Below are 6,000 nucleotides of genomic sequence, written 5' to 3' on the forward strand. Positions count from 1 at the left end.
CTTGTGGGTGGGGTAAGCTGGTATAGAAATGATTAATGAAAGAACCTGCAATAAAAGTCTTTTGAAATTCTGACCAACTGTAAAAGATACTGTTTTCATAAAGCCTTAAACTTTTATAAGTACCTTCCCACTCTATGTACAATAGCTGTTTATTACAGAATAAAGTTCTGGATTTCATTGATAAAATTATTTCAGAAAGGGTTTTCTCATGTAGCCTTCAGAACAGCAACAAAAATTCATCGTTTCTTTGTAACAGAAAAGCATGTATTTATCCCGACTCAGTGTATAAACAAGTGGGGATGAGGCGTGGGACCTGGGGGGGGGGACCCAAAATTTGGGAAGCAGAACATAGGAAACCTTAGAGCAGAGGTGTCAAACTCAAGGCCCATGGGCCGGAATCCGGTCCATGGGATGCTTAGATCTCGCTCATGGGGCTGCCCTAGAAACAGAAAAGGACCAGCCCGTGGTACCTCTGCCAGTGAAAACGGAGCTTGGGAGGGCTGCATGCAGCCCCCCTGAGACCATTTTAACTGGCAGGAGGATGGCAGGAGTCCGTCGCAGATGAAAATAGAGCTCTGGAGACCATTTCTGCTGGCAGAGCACTTGGTCCATCATCGATGCCCCTGACACAAGTGATGTCAAGCTGGCCACACCCACCCTGGTCACGTCCCTGACACAACCATGATGTGGCCCTCAATGAAATGGAGCTTGACACCCCTGCCTTAGAGCAGCATTCACCAACCGGTTGACCTTGGCCCACTGGTGGGCCATGAGAAAATTTTGGTGGGCCACAGAGAAATCTCACCCCCAGAACACCCTCGCAAAGCAATTAATCCAGGCTGCACAGAAACATGGCCCACGGGAACCCTCCCCACCCACTCACTCCTTACTCCATAAACTTGCCTGCTAAATCGCTATTTTTCCTTTTTCCAACCATCATCTGTTCTGCTGTGCCGGGAGATTTAGATTAGCTAGGAAGCAGGAAATGATTGGATTTCTTGCTTTCTAGCTAGTCTTTAGATCTTTTGCTCTGCTTTTAAGCACAGCTGAATCTCCCTTAGGACTGAAGTTTCTGTTATTCAGTGCAGACTCATGGCAAGCAAATTTGAGAAACTGAGCTAGCCGATGGCAGATAGATAGATCTCTGAATGAATTCTGTGAGCAACTCAATCTACCTGCTTTACCTGCTTTTGGGTAAAAGTTGCTCTTTTTAATAAAACAATTCAATATTTATATAAATATTTATAATATTTACATACAAGCCATACCCAGCCAGTCACATGACTACCAAGCCACACCCACAAATTAGGCCATGCCCACAGAACTGGTTAGTGGTCCCTGGGATCTAAAATTACGAGTTTGGTGGTCCCAGAGTTCCAAAAGGTTGGCAACCCCTGCCTTAGAGGATAGGAGAAGCTTCGGGAAACATGAATCCAGTGGCCTGGGCCTGCTGAGGCACCTTATACTCTGTTTAATGACCCAACTTGGGACAGCAGGGATGGGACCTTGTTTAGCAATCATCTTGACTTGCAAGATGGGCAGACTCAATTTTGGCTGGATATCAAGGACTACCTGTACTCCTACAGGAATCATCTAAAACATATAGTGTAAGCATTGTAACCGCTCTTTAAATCAGATTTTATTCTCAAATAGATAAAGTGTTATCTTTATAGGCAAATAAATGTAGCTTGCATATATTCAGAAGTAAAGGCTCGTAAAACAATGCAAAGGCCATGAAAAAGGACAAAATGACCAGCTATAAGAACAGTGAGACCTATTACTATTCAAAGTAATAATTACAGTATCTTTCTAATTACAGCGTGCTAATTTAAAACCTGTAAATATAGCAATATTATTTTAAACTTAAATTAGAAATTTTGTTTTAAACTTACTGACAAAATAATCTGTCCTGCAATAGAAAAAGTTTATTCACTACATGCATATTCAATATTTCTGTCCACGTAGCTTTGTTAATAATCTTTTCATTTAACCTTTTTCTTAAAATATTCAGTGATACCTGGACAGAAAGAAAAGTTAACATAGCTATGTGGGAACTAAGTTATATGATAATTGAGGCATGAAATGGACCAACTTAAGATAAGTTGGTGGTTATTATAAAATCTTTTTAATGGTTTATTCTGCATACATGACCATGACTACAAAATCTTAATGCTTTGATAAAATTTGGCTTTTTTTTGGGGGGAGTGCAGTAATCATCAATGGCCTTTTAAAGGCATGCAATTAACATCTCTGAAGCTTTCCTTTTCTTAGTAATCTTTTGCTCCAGCGCATCATCACCACTTTCACTCAAGAAGTTTGACACTTTCAATCTTTTGACTAACCAATGTACCCAAGATAGTTATACTGAATTCCCTAAATTCAACATCCTGATTTGCTGAATTTTTGAATCAACCAATATATTTGAAAATTAATCAGGCAGATACATATTTCACTGAAGAATAATAACCCTCTTCCAAGATAAATATAATTTGGAACATATTCTATAAAGTTATCAGAACACAGTCAACTGATAAAATAAATGAGGCACATATATACCTACAACAGAAAATAACTGAGTAAATTTCTGACAAGTATTCTTAGGATTACTAAGGACTTCACCTCTTGAGAAATGATTAAACTTAAACACAATGACATCACTCCGGTCTTGTATATTAACTTTTTACTAAGCAACTGGGTAAGAAAACTGCTATGCTACTGCACTAAATAAAATTAATAATTGTTGGTCTCCATCAGTCTGTCATCAAGACTTAACAAAAGAAGCTGAAGGAGGGAGGGAGAGAGGAAGGAAAGCAGTGGTGGGATTAATTTTTTTTACTACTGGTTTTTTTTGTGGGTGTGGCTTTGTGGACATGATGTGGCTTTGTGGGTGTGGCTTTATGGGCGTGGCAGGGGAAGGATATTGTAAAATCTCCATTCCCTCCCCACTCCTGGGGGGTAGGTTACTGCAAAATCTCCATTCCCACCCCACCCCACTAACCTGCTTTCCAGCTCCATTGCAGGGCAACCAAAGAAGACTCAGCCAATCAGCTGGGACTCGGGAGGCAGAGAATAGATGGGGGCGGGGCCAGTCAGAGGTAATATTTATCGGTTCTCTGAATTATTCAAAATTTCTGCTACCAGTTCTCCAGAACTGATCAGAACCTGCTGAATACCGCCTCTGAAGGAAGGAAACTTCAAATTCATTGCTATAAAGAAGTAGTGTGGCAACAGTTTGGAAGGCTCTTCTCTTAAGAAGTTGGAAATAATTCCAATTGTCATGGTCAGCCAAAATTTGTTAAATCTTTTTACATTTAATATTAACTGCTTTAGAAGTCATCAACTTAATCATACTCAAAGATGTGAGGTTCTTGGAAAATCAGTGATATTGAAATGTATTCTGCAAACTATTCACAGCATGAAGCTAGCTATAGAATAAAAACCCACATAATCTTGACTTTTCATGATCTGCAGGAATATATAGAAGGAACAGCAGTTGAACAACACAAATGAAAGATTCAGCAGACTCCCCTGCAACATTTCCCTATCCTCTGAACGACTGTAAGTAGCAACCATTTTTTAAAAGATGAAGGAAATGACATTGAAAAAGAAGTTACTGTTCACATACATCAGGGGTCCCCAAACTTGGCAACTTTAAGACTTGTGGACTGAGGAATTCTGGGAGTTGAAGTCCACAAGTCTTAAAGTTGCCAAGTTTAGAGACCTCTGTCATATACACTGTCCTCTAGATGGAAACATGTAGGATCATTCAAACCCAAATTATTACAGTTAGAAGGGTAAACTTCACAAAACACTGAAAGCACCATGCAATCCCATTCAACACAGAACCCCAAATCTGGCGATGTCAAAATAGCATTTCTCATAAGCCTTGAGTATAGGAAGCAAGAATCAAGCTGCTATATTATTGATTCATTTGTGTATATTGCTTTCCACCCGAGCAAATACTTTGACGATCAATCCTTTCAGGCATCACACTCCACGGAAGCACATGCTGTGAGATGGGGGCAAATCACATGGATAGTTTTATGTTGGTAAATGAGGGCTGGGTCATAAGGTGGCATTGCACATTCAGGAAGTTGCTGGTTAAACTCCGTTTAAAAGCAGATGGCTAGAATCTAAATTTTTACTTCTGGCTCATGCTGTGGATAAATACTGAAAAAACTTAGTAGCAACAGGAGAATTTATTCTCACTCATGCCCATTCTAACTCTCTGCCAACTAAATGTGAAGAAATGACTTCCTGCTGCTTCAAATTAATAGTTTAAGAAACTGAAGTATTTTAATCTTTTTTTTTTAAAGACCATTATTCTATAGCTCATTCTAATGACATTTAATGAGTTCCAGAAATGGATCCCAATACCCCTTTTTATATAGAAAGAGAAAAGAAATTAAATTCGATTGTAGTTAGGCTGAATGAAGAGATAAGCTAGATTGGAATTATCTGTACAGTTTTGCACTTCTCTAAATTTCGCAAAGCAGGCACTTGATAAAATAGTATATGCTGGGAAAATATTATACTAATCATGACAATTTGTTTATTTGTACGCTACCTATCTCTCAATAACTTAGGTGACTCACAACAATCAAACGATTTATAATAAAATCAATAAAAGATAAATTAAAATGTACACATTAGGGATATTATTAAATTAGAAGGGTTATTTGAAGGGAATTAGGAAAGAATGTATTGAAAAGAGGGCCAATTTCATATGGAAATGTGTGCTTTAACATGCACACATTAAAAACATTGAGGGTTTCGAATACAAAGAGTCCCCAACTTAAAACAGTTCATTTTAGTGACCATTGAAAATTACAACGGCACTGAAAAAAGTGACTTATGACCGTTTTTCACACTCATGACTGTTGCAGCATCCCCATGGTCATGTGATCAAAATTCAGATGCTTGGCAACTGGTTCATACTTATGACGGTTGCCGTGTCCTGGGGTCATGTGATCACCTTTTGCGACCTTTTGACAAGCAAAGTCAATGGGGAAGCCAGATTCACTTAACAACCATGTTAGTATTTTAACAATTGTGGTGATTCATTTAACAACTATGACAAGAAAGTTCGTAAAATGGGACAAAACACATTTAATAACAGAAATTTCCTCGCTTAACAACAGAAATTTCTGGGTCAATTGTGAACGTAGGTTGAGGACTACCTGTAGACAATTAAAAAGAAATAAGAAACTGTTTTAAAACTGAGACCCAAGTGAAAAGGCTATCTGTAATAGAAAGCCAAATCACCCATTTTTATTTGATACATTATCGCCTACCCAACACAGAGAGAATTATGCAGCCTGGAATTTTATTTACAAAACTGCTATGATGATCTTAGACTATGAAAAATAGGTTGGAAAAAACATGGAGTTGAATAGTTTGACAAAGGTAAATGGAAGTGTTACCAGCATGCTAGCTACAGTGTTGTAAGCATTATTGTGTGGTTATGACTCATCATTATTTAAATTTACAAGTTTCTTATTGCTAGCTACAGTGTTGTAAGCATTATTGTGTGGTTATGACTCATCATTATTTAAATTTACAAGTTTCTTATTGCATTCACTAGCCCTTAGCTTTTGCAGAGGGATACCAAGAAAAGTAGCCATGTAGAGGACACATACAGTGATGACTATGTATCATGTTTTGCTATATGTAGGTACATGTACTGGTGACAATGTACAATTTAAATATCACCACAGCAGGGAATCCAAAGAAACACTAAGGAAATCACTGTACTAAAAATTATATTATGGCAAAAGTGGAAACATGTGTTACATAATATGTTATTACATATACAAATATGTTACAGAGCACCTGATTATGACATCGAACATGTAAACAAGCTAAATACACTACTAATATGGGCAACATCTTGCTCAAATGCTTTTATCTTTCTTGGTGACTTCAGTCTACTTCATATTAACTGGACCCTAAATGAATGTACAGCTGAACCCATACGTGCAACCTTCTACAATGCTGTTA

Source organism: Pseudonaja textilis, chromosome 1 (genome assembly GCF_049901715.1).
Source record: "Pseudonaja textilis isolate UNSWEBS1 chromosome 1, rPseTex1.2, whole genome shotgun sequence".
Classification (NCBI taxonomy): domain Eukaryota; kingdom Metazoa; phylum Chordata; class Lepidosauria; order Squamata; family Elapidae; genus Pseudonaja; species Pseudonaja textilis.